Source organism: Bos indicus, chromosome 23, assembly GCF_029378745.1.
Source record: "Bos indicus isolate NIAB-ARS_2022 breed Sahiwal x Tharparkar chromosome 23, NIAB-ARS_B.indTharparkar_mat_pri_1.0, whole genome shotgun sequence".
NCBI classification, from domain to species: domain Eukaryota; kingdom Metazoa; phylum Chordata; class Mammalia; order Artiodactyla; family Bovidae; genus Bos; species Bos indicus.
The window spans coordinates 49,296,997-49,324,549 of NC_091782.1; the positions used below are offsets into that span (position 1 = coordinate 49,296,997).

The 27,553-nt window shown below is 44.6% G+C and overlaps 1 long non-coding RNA gene across 3 annotated transcripts; it reads right to left on the reverse strand.

Moving 5' to 3' along the window:
- Nucleotides 1-113: 113 nt before the first annotated feature.
- LOC139178913 (uncharacterized) lies at nt 114-27,553 on the reverse strand. Of its 3 annotated transcripts, XR_011563326.1 has the most exons (4): nt 26,823-27,411; nt 25,499-25,886; nt 421-523; nt 114-316 (listed from the first exon to the last, which is right to left on the reverse strand). It is a non-coding gene; the product is annotated as an uncharacterized lncRNA (long non-coding RNA). The 3 variants fall into 3 exon arrangements; XR_011563325.1 differs by lacking the exon at nt 26,823-27,411 and adding an exon at nt 27,441-27,553 and having other exon boundaries at nt 114-523; XR_011563324.1 differs by having other exon boundaries at nt 114-523.

Here is a 27,553-nt window from a genome sequence, read left to right on the forward strand (position 1 = left end):
CCTGAATTTTTTAATGGATTAAATTCATCATGTCACCAGCTGCTGTGCAGCTAATAGAGCCATAAAACACTGTATTAAAGGATTACCCATGCAAAATTTCCTCTTGTGCTAATGTGAATTTTAATACTTTTAACATTTAGTTGAGATGGGAATGTCCAAGAACAGCTTGTTCAATAGGTTGTTGTATAAAATTAAGTTCCTCGTCTCATCAGAAATGCCAGGACTCCATTAAGTTAAAATTTTACAGAGAGGCTAAGATGATTCACTGTGCAGCATTTGTAAGAAAGGAGGCAACAGCTGCGTCGACGTTATTGCTCTTTGAAAAAAGAAAAAAGAAAGAGAAAAAAAGAAGAAGAAAGCAAACCAGTCACGGATCCCATACATACACAGAGACTGGGCTGAACAGAGGGAAATGCTCACTTTGGGTTTGTGGCAGATCAATTTACACAGCCCTAGGATCAGTCACTAGGAGCTCCTCAGCTTCTGTTCCTCTTGAATGTCCTTTGTCAGAGGGTCAGAAAGTCTGAAAATATACAAAGGGGTGATTATCAAAATTACATAGGTATCGTATTTTGAGTAACAAAAATGTGATTATGTGTATCTTGAAGAACCTCCAAAAGAGGAAACAGCAGCCCCCTCCAGTATTCCTGCCTGCAAAATCCCATGGACACAGGAGCCTGGTGGGCTGGAGTCCATGGGGCTGCAGAGAGTCAGACGTGACTGAAGTGACAGAGGACACACACATGATGATAAAAGAGAGCAGAGAGTAGATGTAGCTGATAGAGGGTGAAAGAAACACAAGAAAGAACGGGCGGATGCTGGGAGCTGCACAGTCCAACTTCTTCTTTTCTAGGGGGCAGTTCTGAGTCCCTAAGAGTCCCCACCTTCCTCAGGCCGCGGGGTTGATAGAAGCAGAATGGAGAATAAACCCCAAGTCTCCTTTCTTGCCTAGAAAATTCCATGGGCAGAGGAGTCCAGCAGACCAGAATCCAGGGGAACACAAAGAGTCAGACACGACTGAACCACTACACACAGACACACACTCCTACAGCCAGACACAGAGACGCACGTCTCCCTTGAAAGTGCAAATGTGAGTCACACAGTCATGTCTGACTCTTTGCAGCCTCTTTGTAGCTGTCAAGGCTCCTCTGTCTTGCTTGGAATTCTCCAAGCAAGAATACTGGAGTTGGTAGCCATTCCCTTGCTCCAGGGGATCTTCCTGACCCAAGGATTGAACCTGGGTCTCCTGCATTGCCGGCAGCATCTCGAAATATGAACATGTTTGGTTTGTCAATATGGGATGGCTTACATGTTAAACAACAGCAAAGAATCAGTAAGTCAACAGTGATAAGATCATCTTTCCTCCTGTGAAAGCTTTAGAAGGTAACAAAGCTTTATGGATCACACACCATTTCCACGATATTTCTAAGTCAGACCCCCTTCTGAATATTTCATTTGAAAGTTTCTCTTCCTGATTATGCCTCCTTACCCTCCTTTCATGAATGACTTCAAAGCCCAATTGTAGCTGTTACCTAAGCATCTCAAACAGGTCAGCATTTCAGTCTTTGCTTTGGGTGAAAACATTGCACACTTTTTCTTTAATGTTATTCAATAAACTGGTCTAGGTGGAACCATCTGCAGAGCTCCAAATTCTCATCACAATTAAAGTGGACATTAGAATGTGGACTGTGCCCAATTTGAAAATACAACCCAAGGATGATCAGTTTTAATGGAAATTCTCCAAAGCCAGTATGCTTTACCCCAGCTGAATTCTGTCCATGGCCCCATATTCTGTACTCTGTATGTATTACTGTTCTGAGAGCCTGTCATTTCTTATCAGAATGAGAAAGGCTAAAGAGATAATATTTCAATAACATACTGGCCTGATCATAAAATAACTCAATGGAAATGTGTAGCTGCCTCAGGCAGCTCGGCAGGGTACTCAGCAGTTAGATGATTTCTATTCTGGGCTTTTTTTTTTTTTTTATGGTTACATTTTCTGTTATATCAGACATCCCCTCAAGTCTTAGTTATGCTTTTATTCAAAAGGGAGAACCACAGTATAAAGACCTACAAAACTTATTATGATATATTACTAGAAAGAAATAAAAGTAGCTGCCATGGTAGCATATTGATAAGGACAGGCCTGCCACATTCACGGACCTTTTTTCATCTCACCCACCAGGGCTCAGGCCAGAGTTTCTCGGTTGCTAGGCAACGGGGGTCACAGTTTTCAGGTCTTAAATGCACAACCTAGTCAAAAAGCAGATGACGTGATCGTCAGAGGAAAGCAGCTGTCTGGCAGGAGTAAGAATTTTAATAGGTACAGGGCTTTTCAGATTCATTTTCATCATGCTAAAGGCTGAAATGGAGAAACTTTAACTTGTGAAAAGATTGTGGGAGCAGGTTTTTGAGTCCTAGTGATGAGAATCATTTGCTGAAACGATATAAAGAGAATATAGTTAAGCTTCTCTTTGAGAAACACATGGACGCATGATGGGATTTTAGCTGTCAGTGGAATAATTGATCAAACTCTCCCTCCAAACACAGGGACACACTCCAAGAGGGGTATGTGATCCAAAACACGGGGTGATCTTGAGAGATGAATATGGAGGCTGATTTGGGGGTGAGGGTTTTCTGTTTCTGGTTTTCTTGTTTTTAACATTTTTTTACAAACAGAACCACACCCTGCTTTACTTGTTAACAATACCTCAGGCAGCATGACAGCCCCTAAAGGTCAACCGCAAGAAAGCTCATTCCCAAACCCTTTCCCTCCCGCCAAGTCAACACTTGCTTTAAACTTTAATAAAGGGCATCAGAGAAAACGAATCTCTCAAGCGGGAAGAAACGCTTGGCCGTACAGAATTGCATTTGACTGTATATCCCACCGGTATGATTTTCCACCCCCCTCCCACCAGTATGCTTTAACTTTACTCATGTTACCCTAATAACATTTCAGTAATGGCAGCTTTTTAAAGAAGAAATTCCGTAGGTTTAAGTGTCAAAAATAAGTAAGAGAATTTTGAATTTCCTGTTTCAAAATCTGTTTGAATATCTTAATTGAAGATTGAGGCAAAGAGCAGATATTTTTATTTTACTTTATGTCAATACCCACTCTGTTAGTATCATGATATCATATGGAATAGAAATAACAGCTAATTCCTAAAGTTTCATTTTGCTCAATGTGATGTTTTAGGGGAGAGAAGGATAAAAACGTGTATGTCTGTGTGTCTGTCTGTGTGTCTGTCTGTGTGTGTCTGTGTGGGCATGTGTATGTGTGTGTGTGTGTTGGGAGAAAAGCAACTAATTGCGAATTATAGGTGGATAATGTGGAATCCAGAATTTCAAAAGACAGATGTAAGAGTTTGCAGGTTTCTGTCACTCTGGGCCATATCTGAGTTCCCGTAGATCCCGCCTGATTTCAACCCGGCCGCTAGGTAGACATCCCGGCTCATATAAATAGCAATGAGATAGCCAGAAGGCAGGTCACACGCCTGGAGACGGAGGCTGTCAGATAACTCTAATGATTTCTCTGGTCCTTCAGGGTGAAAAATTTACTTCATACTTTTTTTGTCTCATATTTGCCATTTTCCTTTCCCTGAAGATAACTGTCATTTTTAGAAATGTCTGCTGCCTTTCCCGAGTTGTCAGCATTGAAAGAACATGAAATGAAGTGGGTGGGAAAGAGACAGACCACCCAACCGAGCCAGGGTGCAGGCATTAGCCCCATGCTCGGCTATTGCTAAGTGCGCCCCTCAGAGCTGTTTTCCTCCAGGTTCCTGCTGATCTACAGAGCCTGCTTTTTGTTAAACCTTTGTCACCATTTCCAGAAACACATGGGTCAGGGGGTGGGAATGGGAAGAAAGAGCCTCCCGCAGAGCAGCCTCCTACGATCAGAAAGGCCACCTCGGCTGGCGTCTTCTGAGCCAGTGTGGAGGGGGGACAGGAATCTGTCCATAACAGTAGGTGCCCAACAGAAAGAGTTCAGCAACTTGCCATGTAACTGGACGGTGTAATTCTATGCCTGTCAAATCTAACAAAAAACACTCAAATGCTGTTTTGTATGTTTTTCTTCTATTGCAATTTTTAAAATATAGTTTATAAAAATATGAATCCTCAATGGATGGGGGGGGGGGAGACTGGTCCTTGAGCAGCACTGTCCCTAGCTGATGTCATCATACCAGCTAGCCATCGTCCTGGCAAAATGGTCCCAAATTCTACCTCTGTGCTGAGCTCTTTACAGCGGGTGAGGCAAGGAGCCCATCGAGGGTCCTAGCAGGACCCTTTTGCCCAAAATTTCTTTACTTTTTCCACAAGGCTTGCCATTGATTATTCTGAGCTAAGTCTTCCTTCTCTAAGTATCTAAGAGGCCAGTCAACGCAGACACGGATACCTGAAAGGATTCACTGTCAGACCTACTCCTTCCGAGAGCAGAGGGCAGATTCTGAGCACTGCTGCAAGATGAAAACGTTTTTAAAAATTGAGCTGCGAGTGAGGTTTAGCAGAGAATCCAGGAAGTTTGGTTCTGAAAGGGGTCTTGATGGGACTGCACCTCTGCACGGCTTTGACCTCTGTGTCCCAGCTGCTTTCTGGGTGGGACGCTCTCTGTCGTCCTCTCCATCCCCCTGAGAGTGGTCAGGAGTGAGACGGATAGTCATTGAAACCTTCTTGCTGGGACTGCCCTGGTGGCCCACTGACTAAGAATCTCTGCTTCCAGTATAGGTCCATCCCTGGTCAGGGAACTAAGATCCCACAAGCCAGGCAATACGGCAAAAAGAAAGAAAACAACCTTTCTTATTCTGACCCAGCTGGCAAGAATTCCCTTCGGGGGACAGCTGGGTATACCCCTGACTGGAATATTAGCTCTCAGACCCGGTCCCCACCTTCCTCTGCTTTGCTCCATCCGGCGGAGGATGGCTTCCAGTCCCCTCCTTTCTCCTCGGGTTTGCTCAGCGGGAGACATTGGCAGATGACTGACCTGAGCTTCGAGACTCGACTCCCATCCAGTCTCCTCTCTCAGCTCAGCTCTTGTTGAAACCACGGTCAATACCTTCCCCGGAGGGCTCAGTTCAGTTCAGTCATTCAGTCGTGTCCGACTCTTTGCAACCCCATAAACCGCAGCATGCCAGGCCTCCCTGTCCATCACCAACTCCCAGATCTTGCTCAAACTCATGTCCAACGAGTCGGTGATGCCATCCAACCATCTCATCTTCTTTTGTCCCCTTCTCCTCCTGCCTTCAGTCTTTCCCAACATCAGGGTCTTTTCAAATGAGTCAGCTCATCACCACCCAATCAACACAGCCTGGAGAAGCAAACACGGTCAGCTTGCCCAGCCCCACCCCTGGCACCAGAGAAAGAGGCAGGTTGCAGCCTGAGCAGGGAGCTCGGGACATTTCTGAAGAGTTGAGGGGACCACTGGAAAACATCCTACACGTGGGCGGGCCTGCAGCTTCCGGGGCGGGGACAGGAGGCACCACGGAGACCAAGGGGCCGCTGGAGAGTGTGGAGTCCACCCTGGGGACGGAGCCCAGGGCAGGGACCAAAACACCCCTGCTGTGGTTCTAAAAGCACCCAAAAAAACCAGCTCATAGAGTCTGATAACATCAACTTTCCCTGACTCCTTTCAGCCCAGTTTTCCTGCCTGTCTGTACCCTCAACTCTTTCATTACCGGTGTAACCCACCCCCTGTGTTAAATTCCCTCTATTTGAATTGCCCAAAGGGATTGTTATTCTCTTGATCTGATATCAGGGCTTGATACTCTTATGGGGCAGAGACCTGGTCTGTATGGGCAACCATGTACCATCTAGCAGAGCTTGAGCGGAAAGATCTCTGATGACTAGAGCATGCGGGGTACACACATCTTGGTGGCCACAAGCTGCTTACTGGACCAGGAGCTCCCTGGGCATAAGGACCTTGTCTTGTTCATCCCTGACTCCCCAGGATCTACTGCTGGGCTAACACGTGTTTGGTACACGAAGAAAATCACTTCAGTATTTTTAAATGAAGGGTAAGGGAATTTTTATTTAAATCTTTTTAAATGCAGGAAGAATTAACATGTTCATTTTATGCTGTGCAAAAGGAAGATTAGAGGATTTCGTGTAATGTTTGTAAGCCACAGGAATCCCTGGTCACACTGTTTTATTGACCAATAATTGGCCCATCCTGTTAGAGATGCAATGAGCCTAAAGGAACTTAATTTTCCAATTAAAAATTTAAAAGTCAATTTGATTTGCCTTCAAAAAAAAGCACAAAATTGTTTTGGTAGAATTCCTTTCTGAAACCCAAATTTAGCTAGTCAAATTCTAACCAGGCAAAGCACACTAACTCCAGGGAGGTGAATTATCACATCATAAAACCCCTGTTTTTTAGTGGGACTCCAGCTGTTTGAGGTGTTAAATACCTATGTCGCCTTCAAAGAAAACTAGTTTTGACATTTACTTCTTAGAAGAAAGGCAAAAGGTAGCAGAGGCAGGGCTGGCAGAATGGGGAAGCGTGGAGACTGTCCTAGTTACCCGCTTCCCTTTCTAACCCCGCCCTGACCCTCTCTGCTCAGCCCTCCCCCCGCCCTGCTCACCTCCCCCAACAGAGCAGGCACTGTGTTTTCACTCAGCTACGGATGACTGATGGTGGCTTAGAAATACGTCCCTCTCTAGTCCAGAACAGCTATATTCTCACAGTCACCAATGACATCAGTGCTTCTCAAATTGTAGCCAACGTTGGGATCGCCCAGAACAATTACAAGCACACATTTCTAGGTACCACTTGAGATTCTCATTAGGTAGTTCTGGATGAGGCCCTGCCATCTTTAACAAGTTCCCAAGTGATGCTGAAGCTTCCGTGTAAAGACTACCCTCTGAGAACCACTGCATTAGTCATAGGTACCCACTTGGCTGCCTGAGGCCGCTTCAGATCCTTCTGAATATGAGGTCTGCCTGATACTACATTTTCCAAGCAGGGTTGAGCATAGGAATTTGACAAACAGATAACCAAACATTTTTTTTTAATATAATTTCTCCTGAATTTACACCCTGATTCTAGTTGATTAGGGTTATGGTGGCAGTTAGAAATCCATGTATTTTTTAAAGCTCTCAGTTGTTCCTGAGTTTCATACTTTGGGGAGCCCCTATCTTGGGCAATCAGTGTTACAGGGGAAAAGAATTCTCTTAGTTCAATCCCAGTCCCACCTCTTATAACCAAGGGAAATTGACTGGGTAAATTACTGAAACGCTATCAGCCTTAGCGTGTGAATCCGTAAAATGAACTCTTCAGCAGTCTCAACGCTGCCTTTCGTTGTCAGTCTCCTGCCTTGCCTTGCCTGGGGAGGAGCCCCAGTCTCGGGATTCTGGAAGGGAGGAAGAAGAAAAAATAACACACGTGGCAATGACACATTTGTAATCTGGAGCCTCCAACCAAAACTCCAGGAGCGGGAGAGGAGGAAACACACCTTTTAAACTTCTTTAGTTCCAAAAACACACTGCCAGCAAAAGAATTGCCTCCCTGCAAAGCAGCGGCTGTCTGGGTCACCAGCAAGCCTCATCCTTACACATCCTTTAACTGGAGTACCGGTTATGTTTGTTGATCGCCTTTAACCACAGGCTCATACAATTTTGTACATATGTGCTTTCAAAAACCTTAAACAAAATGCTCAATTTGTAAAAGAGAACTGTAAGGTAAGTGATTTATAATACAATGATGTAACTTTATATATAAACATTTGGGAATGACTAGGGCAGAGGCCGTAACCAAGCTGTCAGGTGCACTAAGAATTGATGCTTTTGAACTGTGGTGTTGGAGAAGACTCTTGAGAGTCCCTTGGACTGCAAGGAGATCCAACCAGTCCATTCTGAAGGAGATCAGCCCTGGGATTTCTTTGGAGGGAATGATGCTGAAGCTGAAACTCCAGTACTTTGGTCACCTCATGCGAAGAGTTGACTCATTGGAAAAGACTCTGATGCTGGGAGGGATTGGGGACAAGAGGAGAAGGGGACGACAGAGGATGAGATGGCTGGATGGCATCACCGACTCGATGGACATGAGTCTGGTAAACTCCGGGAGTTGGTGATGGACAGGGAGGCCTGGCGTGCTGCGATTCATGGGGTCGCAGAGAGTTGGACACGACTGAGCCACTGAACTGAACTTACTCATGTAATCGTCCCCCCAACTCCCAGCTATTTAATTGAGGAAATATCAATCATCAAAAAATGTCCAAAAACTGGACTTGAATTCATCCTTTTAAACTCAAACAGATTAACAGACTTGCCATAAGAAAATGACACGTGACTTAGCAGTTCATTTGTTCAGTGAACAGTTTCCAGAGTGCTCAGTACAGGAGCTCTGTAGATGAGTAAGACCAGCCCACAAAGCACCCGTGGTTATTCCAGAAAAGCCCTCAACTGAAAAAATTGTAGGGCTTCCCTGTGGCTCAGTGGTAAAGAATCCTCCTGCCAATGCAGGAGACCCAAGTTCAATTCCTGGCCCAGGGAGACCCCACATCCTGAAGAGCAACTAAGCCCGTGAGCCTCGACTACTGAGCCTACTGCCCTAGAGCCCGCGCTCTGCAACGAGAGAGGCCACCGCAGTGAGAAGCCCGAGCATCACAGCTGGAGAAAAGCCTGAGAAGCAACAAAGACCCACAGAGCCAAAAATAAATTATTTGTTAAAAAATAAAAATTGCAGGTTCCTGAGTAGAAGCCTGTAGAGGATTCCATGCCTAAGGACTGTGCTCATGACATGTCCTATATAATAGCCATGAATTATATACATGATGCTGTGTGTGTTTCAAAAACTCACTGGCAGCTTTCTGAAGGAATGACTGAACGACTCAGGCCCAGATGGAGAGACCAGTTAAAAGAGTGCTTTCTGAGCTTCCGGAGGCATAAGAATCACCTAGAAAGCTTGATCGAGACCACTTTCCTGAGCGGCACTCCAGGTTCAGGAGGTCTAAGGGAAGGCCCTGAGAATGTGCTTTTCTACACAGTTCCCCAATGCTGGTGATTCTGCTGGTCGCTGAATCACACTTTACAGGACAAGGACTTCTTCCTGGGGGGTTGGAGAGGGTGGGCTGGATATTTTGAGGAGGTTTGTAATATGATAACGATGGGTGTGAGAACTGGAATATTTCCTGCCATATCAGTAGACAAAGGATATCACAATCATCAGCAATTGCAGGCACCACTGAAGCTGAGCTGGTGAGCCCCGAGGGACCTCAGGACGTGAAAACACGGGATGCTGGCCCCAGCTAGCTTAGGTGCACATCAAAGGAATGATTTCAGGGAGCCCAGACTCCAGCACCTTGCCATACAGAGACGCCTCCTCCTGGGCTTGAAGTCCTAAAAATGCCCGCCCAATAAAACATAACTCTCAACTTTAGGTTGTGAGTATTTTTTAAGTCAAATAGGTGAGAGGGTGATGGGAGCCTGGAAGGCAGGGTGGCCTGATGGAAAACTGCATCGCTCGTCACACAAGCAATCAGTCGAGCAGACACCGCGGCCCTAGATTCCAGGGTTAGGGGCAGCGAGTGCAACACGGGAACGTGGACGGGAGCCCCTCAGGCCTGCGTGCCAGTCTCAGCCCTGCCACCTACTGACTGGGCGAGGATAAGCGGGTTACCCAACCCCTCAGACAATTTCTTCATCTGTATGTAAGTGAGCAAACCAAAGCCAGACCCCCAGAGTCTTTGTAAGATGAAAGGAGACGGTGCGCATGAAGCAAGTAGGTACGATGGTCAGCACAGAGTAGGGCCATAAATAGCAGCTTAAGGAAGTGACAGAGCCTGTGTTCTCTACCTGCACCCGGCCTAAAGGTGAAGGCCGACACAAGCTGCACACAAGGATGTTTATAATAAAGGCTAAATTTATGGTTAAAAAAAGGAGGTTCAGGGACTTCCCAGGCGGCAGTGGCTAAGACTCCATGCTCCCAATGCAGGCGGCTCAGGTTCCATCCCTGGTCATCAGGCAACTAGATTCCCACATGCTGTAATTAAAGAGTTTGCAAGATGCAACTAAAGATCCTTCTCAGATAGATTAATATTTAAAAATAAAGTTCAGCGGGAGAACAGATTATTAATAAGAACAGATTATTAATAATATTAATAATTATTATTATTAATTAATAGTAACTAGGATACTTTTAGGATTAAATATTATCATGCATCTGAAGTCCCCAATACATACATAGTATGTAATTTGTTGTTGTTTGGTTACTCAGTTGTATTCAACTCTTTGCAACCCGGCAGACTCACCCACCAGGCTCCTCCGTCCATGGGATTCTCCAGGCAAGAAATACTGGAGTGGGTTGACATTTCCTTCTCCAGGAAATGATCTCCAGGGGATCTTCCCAACCCAGGGGTCAATCCTGCGTCTCCTGCTTTGACAGGGGGATTCTTTACCACTGTGCCCCCTAGGAATCCCATATTATGTAACGGGCACTCAGGAAATGTTCATGTCTTCCTCCCTCCCCTCAATTCCAACTGAGAAGTTTTCTGGGAAAGCCTCATGAAGTTGATGTGGTTTGAGCAAAGTTTAAATTCTCCCAACCTGGGTGTTGCTTTTGTGTTTTCCCTAGCATTTTAAAGGGATAAACACCCTGTCAGATGGCCAAGGCACCCAGATAACATTTCCAGATGCTTCCAGACCCAGATCAGTCCATCCTTACAGACCACAAAGCGCTGGTTTTCTCCTGCTAATAATCCATCTTCCCACCAAATGGCTCCCGTCTCCATGGGATGAAAGGTGAGGGAAAACCCGCTCAAGTGTAACACTTAGGGTCAAACCCTTAAAAACACTTTTTAGAATTCCATCAGCGAGATCATGAAAGCAGCTTTGGTCAAATGCACTGTGCAGGGAAAGTCCTTTTTGAACTTTTTATCTCATCGTGATGCTTTTGATCTGCCAGGCACACGATATCATTAAAAGCATATTATTTAGCTTAACCTTCGAACACTCACCCCTCTTCCTGGTAGCCTGGGGCTTGGGGCTGTGGACGGCAGTTCCGTGGACTGCCTTTACGTTACGGCATTGTGTCACCAAGTCCTGCAGGCCAGTGCTGCGGAGGTCTGCTGGGGCGGGGCGGCTTCTGGCTTAGACATTTCGAGAGCTCTGCAAGGTGAGCTGGGTAGGCATCTGCCAATGAAATGACTCCTAATTACTCAGGAATGCTCAGCCGGGACTGGCTGACACACCAGGCAATCCATCTTCATGGAAAGACCAGACACCTGGTTTTCAGATCAGATGACTTGCCTGAGTCCAGTGAAATTAATTGTTTTATTTCTCAGTCCTCACACAGTCTTTGGAGAAAACGTGTAACCTAAATCTGAGACCAGCCGTTGATTTGTGGCTTAGTTTTCCTTACCAGACAGAAGGGGACGAGGGCCTTAACAGAGCAAGGGAGCTATTGATAACGTGAATGCAATGTGTCTATGCAATCACTCCCAGGATTATAATTATATTTGATGGAGCTTCTTGTTCATGATTCCTTAGGTACCCTCAGGGGGTGGGTAGAAAATAGAGGACAAAACCTGCTCCACTCCGATCAAGAAACATTTTAATGGATAACCAACAAGGACTTACGGTGGAGCACAGGTGTCCCTGCTCAATGTTATGAGGCAGCCTGCATGGGAGGGGAGTTTGGGGAAGAATGGATCCAGGTGTGTATGGCTGAGTCCCTGCATGGGAGGGGAGTTCGGGGAAGAATGGATCCAGGTGTGTATGGCTGAGTCCCTGCACTGTTCACCTGAAACTCTCACAGCATCGTTTGTTAATTGGCTATGATGTGTGCGTGCTAAGTCGCTTTAGTCGTGTCCAACTCTGACCCCCATGGACTGCAGCCCGCCAGGCTCCTCTGTCCCTGGGATTCTCCAGGCAAGAATGCTGGAGTGGGTTGCCATGCCCCCCCCTCCAGGGGATCTTCCCAACCCAAGAATACTGGAGTGGGTAGCCTATCCCTTCTCCAGGGAATCTTCCTGACCCAAGGATAAAACCCAGTCTCCCACATTGCAGGTGGATTCCTTACCAGCTGAGCTAACAGGGAAGCCAAAAAAAAAAAAAATACTCATTAAAAAAAGAGAGAGAGAGAGAGAGAGAGACACCCAAGGTCAGTCCTCTTCCCTGAGCCCAGGTGCAGTCCTGGAGGGAACCCAGCACTCTGCCAAGCTTTCTATAAGAGAGAAGGCTCCTCATAGCTTTTTCATCTCGATGATTTCCTTTCTTTTCCCTTCATTCTCAACCTTCACTTTCCCTCCCTCCCAACTTCCCTCTGCATCCCAGTGTGAAATGCCCATCTTTGAGGAATAGTGATCTATCTGGTCTTTTTTGCAAGAACCACTGGCAGCATTTCCAACTCCTGGGTTTTCATAAACTGATGGGTGAACTGCTGATGTGCCTAAGCAGCAGTGTGGAGGAAGATGCAAGATTCCTAGGCTACCTCCAGGTCACTCCCTCTAAAAAATTGTGTTTGTTCAGTCGCTCAGTAGTGTCCAACTCTTTTGACCCCATGGACTGCAGCACACCAGGCTTCCCTGTCCACCATCTTCCAGAGTTTGCTTAAACTCATGTCCATTGAGTCAATGATGCCATCCAATGATCTCATCCTCTGTGTCCCTCTTCTCCTCCTGCCTTCAATCTTTCCCACCATCAGGGTCTTTTCCAATGAGTCAGCTCTTCCCATCAGGTAGCCAGAGTACTGGAGCTTCAGCTTCAGCATCAGTCCTTCCAATGAATTTTCATGGTTGATTTCCTTTAGGATGGACCGGTTTATGTGATAGTCAAGGAATAAGGGCTCTAAGTTCAATGCCCAGACCCAGTAGCAACATTGCTCACAGCAACAGAAATCTCTGAAAAAAACTTCACAGTAAATTAAGTACAATTAGCAGAACAAATATCAGCACTAGCACAGCCCAGTAAAGAAGTAATCACTCAGCCTTCATTCTCAGCACCCATTAAGACCCGAACCATTTCTCAAATCAGTGATCTTTTTAAGTGATCATTATCACAAATGCCTTCCTAAATTAGGGAATCCTCATTAAAGGGTGCCATAATGATATTAAACTTCAGCCTGTGCCAAGAAGTGGAGGTAATAAAGCTTCCCAAGAAGTGACAGCTCATATTTTTGATCCAAACCATAAAAATAGCTAAGTACTTTCTAATGCTTTGATAAGCTAGACTTTTTTACATGTTCCTTTAAGAAGCATTTAGTAGGATGACAGCTGGAAGGGACCTCTGAAAGTGTATAGTAGGATTAGAGCTGGAAGGGACCTCTGAAAGCGTATAGTTCTACTCTCTTATTTAACAAATAAGGAGACTGAGGCCAACTATGTCAAACAATTTGCAAAATGTCTTACAGCTAGTTAGTCACAAAACTCACTTAACATATGTAAATGTATTCGGAAATAAATCTCATTGAGACAGAAGGGTAAAAGCACGTGCAGCTCTGCTTTTGCCCCCTCAAGAATGTCCCAGAGAGAATCGCTCAGTCCATGGAAATGACCAGGACTAGGACAGAGATCAACATTCAAAAAACTAAGATGACTCTGGGAGCTGGCGATGGACAGGGAGGCCGACGTGCTGCGGTTCATGGGGTTGCAGAGTCAGACACGACTGAGCGACTGAACTGATGACAGAGAAACCAGAAGATGGCTTCTCTGATCCACAATGACTTTGGACAACGGCTTCCACTAGCTGATTGAGGGGTAATACCTGCTTCCAAAGATTGCACCAAAAATTGTGGGCGCCCCTCACTAGCGATGTTTAATCATCCTGCTTTGTTCAAAAAAAGATGGCAGGAAGGACTTACTATAATATAATAATTATGCCCTTGATGTGACATTTCACTAATGCCATTATGTTAGAAATGGAGATAGATTAACAAGATATTGTCTCTGACTGAAGAAGATGAAGCGACCTCAGAACAAAGAATATCAAAGTCTCAAAACCAGAAATGAATCTTATTTTCTATTTTACATTCCTATGCAAAAGAGACTCATTATTCACAATTAACATTTTTCAGCAGTCAGGCTAATGAACTTTATCCTTTACCTAACAGTGTCTTTTTGCTTCATTTTCTACTTAAATAGAATGTAAATGTATGCAGTAACTTCTGGGATTATAACCTATTTAAAAGCCTCCATAACCTCAAAGATCCTAAGGGGTAGGTAGGACAGGTTAAATAAAAGTGTTAACTGCTTTTAACCAAAGGCCTCTGAAAAGCTAGAGCCAAATATTACATTATACATATAAATATAAAGCATATAGTTATATATATATATGCTATATATAGCATATGGCCAAAGTATTGGAGCTTCAGCTTCTGCATCAGTCCTTCCAGTGAATATTCAGGACTGAATTCCTTTAGGATTGATTGGTTGGATCTCCTTGCAGTCCAAGGGACTCTCAAGAGTCTTCTCCAACACCACAGTTCAAAAGCATCAATTCTTTGGCGCTCAGCTTTCTTTGTGGTCCAACTCTCATATCCATACATGACCACTGGGAAAACCATAGCTTTGACTAGACGGACCTTTATCAGCAAAGTAATGTCTCTGCTTTTTAATATGCTGTCTAGGTTGGTCATAGCTTTTCTTCCAAGGAGCAAGCGTCTTTTAATTTCATGGCTACAGTCACCATCTGCAGTGATTTTGCAGCCTAAAAAAATAAAGTCTTTCACTGTTTCCATTGTTTCCCATTTGCCATGAAGTGATGGGACCAGATGCCATGATCTTTGTTTTTTGAATATTGAGCTTTCAGCCAACTTTTTGACTCTCCTCTTTCACTTTCATCAAGAGGCTCTTTAGTTCTTCTTCACTGCATACCTGAGTCCTTGGTAGTATCTGAATTTAACTAAATATCATTTCTTGGTATGACTCAAACTGCAAATGTTCATGGATACACATGCCATGAGAAGCACAGCAGAGTGATTACTCATTTTAATTTTAGAAAATATTTTTGAATGTCAAACAAGATAATAGTTACTGCTAAGTACTCTTGATACGAAGAAAAAAATAAGTCTGTTTGAGGAGGAAAGAATTGGTCATTAAGGAAATGCTGCTGCTGCTGCTGCTGCTAAGTCGCTTCAGTCATGTCTGACTCTGTGCGACCCGAGACGGCAGCCCACCAGGCTCCCCCGTCTCTGGGATTCTCCAGGCAAGAACACTGGAGCGGGTTTCCAGTTCCTTCTCCAATGCATGAAGTGAAAAGTGAAAGTGAAGTCGCTCAGTCGTGTCCGACTCCTAGCGACCCCATGGACTGCAGCCCACCAGGCTCCTCCATCCATGTTGCTGCTGCTAAGTCACGTCAGTCGTGTCCGACTCTGTGCGACCCCATAGACAGCAGCCCAACAGTCTCCCCTGTTCCTGGGATTCTCCAGGCAAGAACACTGGAGTGGGTTGCCATTTCCTTCTCCAATGCATGAAAATGAAAAGTGAAAGTGAAGTCGCTCAGTCGTGTCCGACCCCTAGCGACCCCATGGACTGCAGCCTACCAGGCTCCTCCATCCATGGGATTTTCCAGGCAAGAGTGCTGGAGTGGGGTGCCATTGCCTTCTCCTCCATCCATGTTGGTACGCTTTAAATTCAGTTAGAAGGGGATTTGCGGTGTCTACCATGCCAATCCATCCTCAACCACCAGGTGGCACACTTCTGCCTTCTTTTCACCATCCAAGGGCAGGAAAAAAGAAACCACCTCTGGAAGATGTTGGGTTTAGTTTTTTATGCTAAATACTCACCAAACCAATTTAACATCATAAATGTGTATGAATCTACAAGTGCTTTCTCAGCTTTAAGACTGTCATTACTATCAGTGCAAGGTACTTTGCTTTGCTTTTTTATTAAGCTTTGAGCCAACGAAATACGAACGCATCAACAAACAGAAATACCAACAAAAATAAGTCCATTGATTAATCTTTACGTGGAAACAGAAGCAACTGGAGAAATTATTTAACCTTTCAGGATACTCAAACAAGGATGACTGGTATTTAATAGTCAACACTTGTGTTTCAGAGGTAGAGAATCCACCTGTGATGCAGGAGCTGCAGGAGATGTGAGCTCAATCCCTGAGTTGAGAAGATCCCCTGGAGAAGGAAACAGCAACCCACCCCACTATTCTTGCCTGGGAAATCCCATGGACAGAGGAGTCTGGCAGGCTACAGTCCATGGGGTCGCAAAGAGTCGGACATGACTGAGCAACTGCACACATACACATCTTATGATACATTTATGCTAACTACTCAGAAAGGTGAATATACGCTAGAATAAGAGAAATATATACAATCAAGTTAGCATTCTGAACACTGTAAAGATTTCAGCAAGTTTTTTCCAACATTTATGAAATGACTTAATTGCCAAAATCATCAAAGCCACTCCAATTCTTCAAATATTTTTACAGAACTGCATTCAGATTCAGAGACAGAGACTGTCATCATACCTTAGAAATAATCCTTCTTGCCTAAAAGGAAATACGCTTTTAACTTTATTGGGAAAGGTGGTCTTTTTGTTCCCTGGGGTATAACAAAGCGATTCCGGGTTTACCCCAGTTGAGAAGAACTAGTAGTCTGTTAAACAACACTTTACACAGAACTTTTAATGTTTTTTGATCAAATGGCCACACAAATGAGACTTTTGCTTCATTCAAATCCAAAATGATCACAAGGAAGAATGGGGTGAACTCGAGCCCTGGTTGCTGAGTTGCTGGCTGTGCTGCCTGGAGCAAGTCACTTAAGCTCTTTTTTTAGGTTTTATTTTGACGTGGACCATTCTTAAAGTCTTTCATGAATTTGTTACAATGTTGCTTCTGTTTTGTATTTTGGGTTTTTTGGCCAGGGGATTTTAGCTCCCGGACTAGGGATGGAACCTGCACCCTCTGCGCTGGCAGAAGTCTTGAGCACTGGAGCACCACGGGAGTCTCTCATTTAAACTCCTTCCACCTTCTTTTTCTAAGTTAAGTAGAATATTTCTAAGGCTCCATTTTACTTGTAAACCTATGATTTTATCTACTTTTGAATCTAATATTGTGTAGCATAAAATGTCTCAAGGTAACTGGGGGAACAGGAGAAGCTAAGGAAGATTCTAGTACAAGACCTAACCCTTCTGAAGGTAAGAGTGTGCGGATTGTCCCCCATCTTCTCCACCTTCTCTGACAAGTAGAACCCAGAGCTCTCAGTGTGCAAAGGAAGAGCAGCCCTTTGGTGTAGAACTTGTTCCCTTCTTCTGGTCTAATTAATATTTAGCCACCTCAGAGTGTATGCACAGAGGTCCTTCTCTAGCCGTAGCTGTCTTGCACAGACTCCAGTAGCTAACTCAGCTTCATAGATTCCAACACTTGGAACCTACAACTTAAAGAATCCAGCAAGAACGACAGCCATGATTCTAGAACGGTGTATTACACCCACCGAAGACCATACTGTTAGCCTGAAACTCCTTTTCTTATCACGGGTTCCTGCTTAACTCAGAAACTCCTGCCTAACTCACATGTTACTCCCTGAACATAGAGCAGCATTATCTTTTTATATTGAGTTTACAAAAGAAAAATCTCCGAATTCCTCAAATTCTATAGCATACGCATTCTACACATAAAATCCACAGAGCAAATCACATTCATATTTTTACTTACAGAACCATCTCTTCCAAAACAAGCTAATACCGCATGTATTTACAAACTGGTCCAAGACACACACGTCATGGGCTAACCGTGAGAGGACACGTTTCTTTTTCAGTATGCCACGGCTTCCTTCCTTCTCGCTCATGCACTTCCGATGGTATTTTAAGAAAGATTTTCATGAGGGATGGGTCCTTAATTAAGACTTTAAAATGAGGGCAATAAATATATTTTATTGGTTATAACACCTTTTTCTTTATTAGAAGGATAACAGACTGCTGGTTAACTGGTCATGAAATATTAATTAAAAAGAAAAATATATGATGTGAGCAATCTCAGTGGGTGCTCACTCATAGTTTTTCCACTGGAATTTTTTTCTGCATAAAGTTAAAGGCACATGGACCTGGCTCTGTCACCTGCAGGGAGACACTCATTTTGCTTCTTTCACCAGCAGGTCTGGAGCCTGTCTGCACTGACATTCAGGACCCAGAGGGGAAATCTCATTTGGACATTAGCGGTCACAAAACATGCTCAGGATAACACACTCATGACAGAGCTTCCCACAGCGGGGTGTAGAACCCCACAGCTCTGCATGGAACAATTCTGCCCCACTAAGTAAGTGAGATCGGAGAGACTCTTCTTTTTAATAGCTGAACTATTTTATTTTATTGAAATTGATTTATAATGTGTTTTTTTTTAATTGGGGAATAGAGGATTAACAAACAATGCTGTGATCGTCTCAGGTGGACAGCAAAGGGACTCAGCCACACATACCCATGTATCCATTCTCCCCCGAACTCCCCTCCCATCCAGGCTACCACACAGCATGCAGCAGAGTCCCCTGTGCTTGTTGGTTCCCAGGTCCTTGTTGGTTATCCACTTTAAATACAGCTGAGTGTACATGTTGACCCCGTACTCCCTAACTATCCCTTCCCCCCATACATACCCCCGGCAACCATAAATTCGTTCTCTACGTCTATGAGTCTCTTTCTGTTGTGTAAGTTCATCTGCATCATTCCTTTTTCAATTTCACACATAAGAGATGTCCTATGATATCTCTCATTCCCTTTCTGCCTTACTTCACTCAGTATGACAATCTCTAGGTTCATTCATGTTGCTGCAAATGGCATTATTTCATTCTTTTTAATGGCTGAGTAGTATTCTGTGCAGTGTTGTGTTAATTTCTGCTGTACGGCGAAGTGCCCTAGTTATACAGATACATGTACACTCTTTTCCATTATGATTCGCTCACAGGATGTTGACTGGAGCTCCCAGTGCTACATAGTAGGACCTTGTTGTTTATCCATCCTGCACGTAAGTCCGCATCTGCTAACCCCGAACTCTCAACCCATCCTTACCACCCTCCCAACAAGGGATCTCTTTCTGCCCCAGGCACCTCCCTTTGCTAAGCTGCACCTTCTTCAACTTCCAGTTAAATGCCACATTCTCCCACATTCTACCCAGGCCCACACACCTCAGCCTGCTCCACTAAACCTGGTGGAGATGACTTAAATTTAAAAGGAAAAGCAGATGGCTTAGGATAACAGGCAGAGTTCTCCTGGAATATGCCTGTGATGCTGTGAATGGAATCAAGATAGGCCTCCTGGGGCACCTCTGATACACTGGTCTCACGTTGCTGGGAGGAATCCTGGGGAGCACGCCCTCACTCTCAGCTGCTGGAACAGGGGTGGGGTGTGTGCTGCGGGGCACCCTCAGAGGAAGGATTTTCTTGAAGCTTCAATGGCAATCTCCATGACAACCAGGGGTCTCCAACCAGGAATTCTCAAACTCCAAAGTGGACTCCAAGGGAGTCACCCAGGGCTGTCTTGCTATAAGGCAGCTTCTGATTCTGGAATGGGGCAGAGAATGGTTGTCTCAGGCTCTCGGGAGTAGTGGGAGACCCTCTCCTTCTCTGCAGGAAGCTTGGAGCCATACTCGCCTTTGTCCAATGAAGGGAGGGAAGAGCAGAGCTTGACTGAGCTGAAAGGACTTTGTTTCTTTCTCTCTCTCTCCTCTTTCTCTCTTTCCTTGTCTCTCTCTGTCTTTCTCTCTTTTTCTTTCTTTCTCTCTCTTTTGCCACACCTTTAGGCATGCGGGATCTTAGTTCCCCAACCAAGGATCAGACTCGCATCCTCAGCATTTCAAGTGTGGAGTCTTAACCATTAGAATACCAGGGAAGTCACTAAAGGATTTTTTAAATGCAAATCAGGGGATTTACCATAGTTAGAAGACTCTTGGTAACTTTCTATAATCTCTGTCATTACAAAATCATTTGTGTAATAAGTAAGAATTTTAAAATCTTTTTTAAAAGTTTTAAACAACACGAAAAATGATTGACAATCCCCAGCTGCTGTCTCCTCCCCACTTTCTTCTCAGAATCTTCACTATTTACCCATTGGCTTCTTGAATTTCAAACTTGAACAAGCCTAGAATTTTTATTTTTCCCCTGGTTAACTATTTTATTTTTTAAATTATAACAGTAAAATTGACCTTTTTTTTCTTTTGACGTACAAGTCTTTCCATTTTGATACATGAATAGATGAACTTTGAATTTTAATATATGAATAGATGTGTTTAAACACGGCCAGAATCAGAGCATAGAATGGTTTCGTTATCCCCCTCTCCCCAAAAAGAGACATAAGATTTCAGTTCCCAAATGTATACAATGTTTTCATCTTTTCCCCTTTTCTCTAGTTCCTCTGTTTGCTCCCATGTTGACAGGCAATCTTACGCGAGTTTGATTTTTAACAAAAGTAAAATGCGATTAAGTACTGCTTTGAGAAAATGTTCAGAAAATTCAGTCTTCTAGAAGTAACAAGAGGCAGCAGAGGGTTGACACTCTGAGCTTCAGAACCCCCGTGATGAAAGGAGGGAGGGCATCGAACCCCAGGTGGGAAGCGAACTCAGCCTCCTGCCTTGAGCGCCCTCTGGACCAGCTGGCCTGCTGCGTGTCGCCCAAGGACCTTCCTGAGGACTGAGCTTCTCACCGAGGTTCTCTTTGTTGCACTGCCAGAGTCAACCCAGAAGAGAGTGCAGGCTGTCTCAGAGCCCGCAGTGACCTGTAAACTCTGATCCTCAAGCTGGAGGGCAGAGGCCCTGCTGAACACGGGCAGCATCAGAGAGCCCCCAGAGAGGTCACTGGCAGAAGGCAGAATGGAGTGAGGGCATCAATGCTGTTTCAGCCTGTAGGTCCCTCGAAACTCCTGAATCTGTGTCCCAGAAAAAAAAGTTTCAAATCACAGAAAAATCTCAGATCGTTCAATGATTCATATTAACTACAGGTAAAAAGAATAAATCTGCAGGAAAACAAAAATGCTATCATCTGAAGGGCTATTTCCAGCCCCTGTAAACTTCTAACTCCACTCATGCCACAAAGCTGAAGGTCTTGTAATACCTCCTTTGATTTACAGAAGGGAAAAAAAAAGATGACATTACTGAGAAGACCCGTTACTCCTGTGCCTCCTCTTGTAGTTCAGTGTTAAGTACTCCACAAAACTGATTCCTTGGTGGAAAGTGATTCTGTAATTCAATCGAGAGATCTTGCTAATGTCCCAGACTGCAAGAACATAGCTTAAGGGTTTAGCTTTAGCAGGAAGCCTCACAAACCAGAGACCGAATTAGAGCCTGCCTCTTCCATTAGGGATGAGCGAAGGTTGTTGCCAATGTACTATTAAATAATTAGCAAGAGTTTGAAAAGGAACTGTAAGACTCATAAGGTTAAGCTGGTCTCAGAGATGGAAGGTTGGAAGGTGAAGGATGAAGATGAGACAGGATACCAGATGAATAAAAGGTGAAGGCTGATGACTGTTGAAGCTGGATAATTAGTAAATAGGAACAAAACAGACCATTCTGTCTACTTTTGTGTATGCTTGAAAATGTCTAAAATAAAAAAGTTTAAGAAAGAAAGAAAAAAAGGTGTCATCAAAAGGACTAGGATGGGAAAATAAGGCTTCTTGAAACTCAAGGAATTAGTAGATGTTTCTCAGTTTGACCGTCTGAGCCATCAGGGAGGCTCAAGAATCCTGGAGTGGGTAGCCTATCCCTTCTCCAGGGGATCTTCCCGACCCAGGGATTGAACCAGGATCTCCTGCACTGCAGGCGGATTCTTTACCAGTTGAACTACCAGGGAAGCCTTTATTAAAGGTAAATATAAGTAAATGTATGATGACTTTGGTAAGACTCGTGAAGTCGTGAACTTGCTCAGTCGTGTCCGACTCTTCGTAATCCCGTGGACTGTAGCCCACCAGGCTCCTCCATCCATGGAATTTTCTAGGCAAGAGTAATTCATCAATTCTAGTCCAATAAAAAATAATTTAAAAAAAGAAATACCACAGATCAGAAAGACTGGCCCAATAGAGTCAGAGTGCTGAAAGGAAAAAACTTAGAACCAAGAATTCTCAATCCAGTAAGATTATCGTTTAGAATTTGGGAAGGGATAAAGTTTCCCAGACAAAAGAAAGCTAAAGGAGTTCATCACCACGAAGGAGGCCTTACAAGAATGTTAAAGGGACTTCTTTAAACAGAAAAGGCTCTAACTAGAAAAGTGAAAATTAGAACGTCTCAAGAAGTTTCTTGAATTTGTTGGGAACATAAAGTATGATGGGCAAGAAGAGGGTGAAATGAACAGTTTTCTCAGTTAGCCACTGGGTGAATTTTCCGATGTTTATTAGCATGGTCTTGTCCCCCTCGTGCTAAGTTTTACCAACGGGTCCCCAATCCAGCACTAACCCATCACAGCCAACTACCAGTTAGTGATGGGTTAGTCATTTCTGTACTCCAGGAATCCCCCACTTTCCTTAAGAGTGGGAATTCCTGGAATACAGAAATGTCTGTGTACATCATAAACTACATCAAAGAGTACCATCATAGCTAAATTTAAGAAGTAGCTGGAACACTTTAGCAGACAGTAATTTATTTGAGCCTTACAAATCCAATTATTTGGGGCTTCCCAGGTGGCACAGTGGTAAAGAACCTGCCTGCCAATGCAAGAGACGTGGGTCCAATCCTTGGGTCAGGAAGATCCCCTAGAATAGGAAATGGCAACCCACTCCAGTATTCTTGCCTGGAAAAGTCCATGGACAGAAGAGCCCAGCAGCTACAGTCCATGGAGTCACAAAGAGTCAGATACAACTGAGCAACTGAGCAGGAGCATACCACTAGAAAACAGAGTGGATGGATATACTCTGGCTATTACTTATTTATTTAAATATATGACTTAAAACAAATCCAATTATTTGACCCTGTTTTACAGGAAGGACACGAATTATTATTCATACTTTATATATGATCAAACTGAGGCTCCAAAAGACTATAATTTACTTACTCTTATGCTGCCCGTCAGATTACAAACAAGCCTGATTTTCTGATTGCTAATGGAGTACCAATTCTATCAGAACAGAGGTGCCCTCCAGTGTCACTAATGATCACACACAGGTGGTGAGCAAAGCATTCCCCTGGATGCTGTGAGAGAGACCAGAACCACCAGAAGGTCTCCATCCCACAGCAGTCTGAAATCTAATTGCAAGAATAAGGCATTTCATTTATAAACAAATTTCTTTTTTTTAAAAAAAAGCATGTAATAGCTGTGTTAAATGTTGAAAAATAGATAATGAGAGACAGTCTAGGAAATAAAAACCACAGGACCTGGTGTTCCAAACTGAACAAAAGGGAAGATTCTTTCAACAAATACTTCTTCACTATATTTTTTGAGCACCTACTATGTCTCAGCTACTTTTGTCTGAGACCGAAGACCTTGTACTCTTCCTAACTAGCTTCTCACAGCATTTGGAGAATCTGAGTAGGAAAGAGACTCCAGAATGCACCCAGATGTCTTTGGAGGCCCCTGGGGTGCACAGTTGATGGGGTCTCTAGGGCCAGTGTGTGGCACTGGGCTGGTACCCAGGATGTCATGCCAAATTTCACATGGCCAGATGGCTATCTCATGCCCCAACCCTGCCCCTGGGACCAGATTAGTTTTCAGATCTACCTAGTTCAGTTCAGTCGCTCAGTTGTGTCCGACTCTTTGCGACCCCATGAACTGCAGCACGCCAGGCTTCCCTGTCCATCACCAACTCCCAGAGCTTGCTCAAACTCAGGTCAGATCTACCTAATGGGCCGTAAAATGTGCTGTGTTGGCTCCAGCCATCACAGGCCATGTAACCCACTCTGCTTTGTAGCCACGCTGACTGGTCAGGCTCTGGAGCACATTCTTCTGGCTTTTATCCTTTCGAGTCTTTGGGGGAAAAGAAATCTCCCTGCCGGTCCTTCTGGCTTATCTTCCCTGTTCACTGGCTCACACACATGTCTTTTGTTTTTCTGTTTTGTTGGGAAAGTTTCTTCCATACCCCAATCTTAGCCAGCTCCCAACCAGAATAGCCAATGAGGGATATTATTTTTAAGAAGAACTGTGTTTATTTTTCGGAGAAGGCAACGGCACCCCACTCCAGTACTCTTGCCTGGAAAATCCCATGGATGGAGGAGCCTGGTAGGCTGCAGTCCATGGAGTCACTAAGAGTCGGACACGACTGAGCGACTTCACTTTCACTTTTCTCTTTCCTACACCGGAGAAGGAAATGGCAACCCACTCCAGTGTTCTTACCTGGAGAATCCCAGGGACGGGGGAGCCTGTTGGGCTGCCGTCTATGGGGTCACACAGAGTCGGACACGACTGAAGCGACTTAGCAGCAGCAGCAGCAGTGTTTATTTTTTAAAAAATGTTTGATTTGTTTCTTGGTGATAAGACTTACTACAGGGAGACTCGCATGCCTCACACTGGCTGTACACTGGTTTTCTTCTTTGTTGTTTTTTTGAGGGCTTTTTTTTACATTTTTTATTATGATAATTGTTATTTTTCTTTTTTTGGCCATGCTTCGTGGCACGCAAGATGTTAGTTCCCTTGTTATTGCTGTTGTTCAGTTGTTCGGGCGTGTCTGACTCTTTGTGACCCCATGGACTGCAGCACACCAGGCTTCCCTGTCCTTCTCTATCTCCTGGAGTTTGCTCGTAGTCATGTCTATTGAGTCGGTGATGCCATCCAGGGATCAAACCCATGCCCCCTGCAGTGGACATGCATAGTCCTGACAGTTTCTGGACTGCCAGGGAGTCTAGAGTGAAAGTCAGTCAGTCCTGTCCAACTCTGAGACTGACCCCATAGACTGTGACCCACCAGGCTCCTCTGTCCATGGGATCCTCCAGGTAAGAATACTGGAGTGGGCTGAACCTGGGGCTCAGGGACTGAACCTGGGGCTCCTGCTTCAGAGGCAGATTCTTTACCATCTGATATATAAAGAAAGCCCGGACTACCAGGGAAGTCCCTTAATTTTTATTTTAATTGAAGTGTACTTGACTTACAATATTGTGCCGATCTCTGCTGTACAACAAAGCGACTCAGTCACACACATGCATACATTCTTTCATATAAGCATATTCTTTTCCATTATGATTTATCCCAGGAGACTGGATATGATTCCCTGTGCTATACAATAGACCTTGTTGTTTATCCTGAGCTGATTTTACAGTTAATGAGTTACATTAACTCATTAATGTAATGAAACAGCTGTCATCTGCCTACTATGTGCCAGAAATTCAGGAAGAAAAAACTGATTTCTTTATCATATAGTAATTTTTCAAAGTGGTTATTGCTAGATCCTTTTAAGCAGGGCCTTCCCCTGTAGCTCAGCTGGTAAAGAATCCACCTGCAATGCAGGAGACCTGGGTTCAATCCCTGGGTTGGGAAGATCCCCTGGAGAAGGGAAAGGCTACACTCCAGGATTCTGGCCTGGAGAATTTCATACTGATAGTCCACGGGGTCAAAGAGTTGGACATGACTGAGCGACTTTCACTTTCACTTTAAGCAGATTGCAAAGAATGAAAGAGGTTGATCTCTGCCTTGGGTTTCATTACCCCGTTTTATCCTTACCTGCCACCACCTCAGCACAGACCCTCTGCTCTGCCAGGCCAGGCTCCTCACACATGGCTCCTTGCCCTCTGAGTCCTGTCCATCACCCTGGCCACAGTGTCCTCTTAAATACTGATTCATATTCCACGTACCCTTGTGGCCAAGGTCGTTCCCAAATACCACGAAAGTATTCCTGGCCACTCCGTCCTCACAGCTCTGCCTCTCCTCTGAACTCCGCTCTACAGCAGCCGTAGGAAGAATCTAACCGGTACCATTTCTTCAAAATGCAGAAACTTCGACCGCTGGTGTCAGATGCTACAGCTGGTGCCATTTCAGATGCTACAGCTGGTTGAGCGTGGAGGTGACGGAGTAACTGACTCTGAACCGATCTCCTGCGTTGTTAGAGAATCTAGAAAGAAAAGGTGGGTCCTGTAGGGGTTTGTTTTCCAGTCTGCTTTTATATTTTTAGGTTAGAAGGCAGTAATTTAATCTGCCTTGTTTTTGCCTGCCACCTTTCAGCACACTTCCCCCACAAGTCTCAGTTCTAAATTATACTCTTTTCTTTTTTGTGTCCCTCTTTTCACCCCGTCAGTCAAAATTTAACCATTTTCATTTCTCAGACAAAACACAAAAACTGAATTTGGTGATTCCAATTAATTAGAGGCTAGTCTTACTAAAGAAATCAGGAGCAAAAAGCTGGTAAAAAAAAAAAAAAGTCTTAAAAATCTACCAAACAGATCTGCAACTTCTTACACGGCCCAGTCCCTCGTCTCATCTCAGCAACGGTCAGAACCGAATTGTCCTGGTTCCCTTAGAAACTGCCCGCTGACCCCTGTCAGAGGCGTTCACGTGTACACAGCGTTAGGTAGAGCAGAACCTGGAAGATTTCTGCACGTCCCTCTTTGTGCAGCATAACTCTACATGATTTTCAAGATCTTAACCCACCTCTCCTTCTCCCTGCCCCCCAGAACTAATCTATATGCTAATTTGCACTTGATCATGCTGCCCCACAATATGGTAATTGCTGTAATGTTTTCCAGGGAGGAAAAAAAAAAAAAAAGAAGAAATTGAGCCGTGCCTCCATCTCTGAAGTCTGCATTCGTGCGGACCTCGGCCCAAATAGCAAGTTGAGAGCCTGAGTCCACGTCGGTGCTTTGCCTCATCCAGGTCAACGTGAAAATTCTCTGGAAAAACTGGAAATGTTCTCCTAGGCTGCCTTATTTTGAAACGATCCCCAGAAGTCCCAGGTGTCTGGGGAGGCAGTGAGTTAAGGGGACTGCCGTCGCCTACGTGAGAGGATCTCTAGATTTATAAGAAACCTGAAAGCTCTCACTTAACGGCTCACCCTCTGCAGGCTGGCCAAGTGGCCCAGGCTTTCGGCCTCTCCGCTTCAGCTGTATCCAGGCAGGGGTCCCTCCCTTCTTGCCCTGGTTCGCACCGTATGCCCTGCAACGCTATTAAGATGTCAAATGCCGGAGTGACAACAAGAGAGCCCTAATTAAACAGCATCAAAGAGCGCCCTCGAAGGAACAGACCGAACCCAAACAAGAGGAGCTTGGGACCGGAAACGGGGAAGAAAGGCGACGGGGGCTTGGTAATCAGCTGGGTTTCAAGCCGAGGGTTTGTTGTGTGTAGTTAAAGGGCCCAACGACACAAAGATCTCCCCGTGGAGTCAGGCCGGAGACCGAGTGCGGATGCGCCAAGACAGAAGGGGTAACGCTCCCCGAGTCCTGCGGCCAGAAGCGCATCGTAATTGGCCTCCGAGATCACTTATGGCAATCAGGGAAGTGATATACTTCTGAATAATTATGAATAATTAGGCACATTTATGAATAATTACACTGATAATAACTATCCAACTCATTCCATTTTAAAATTGTAATTCAGTCATTATGTGTTGGGTAGTCATTGCCTCCCTCCTGCCTTCTGCATATTCATGGTCTGATCCAACTGCCAATCTCACCGAGTCTGGAGCTTCTCTGCAGGTCAGGGTGGTCACAGCAACAGCCAGGTCCTGGACTCATCCTGGGGACCAGAGAACACACTAGTGGGCAGGGTCGGAGCTTCATAGCCTTC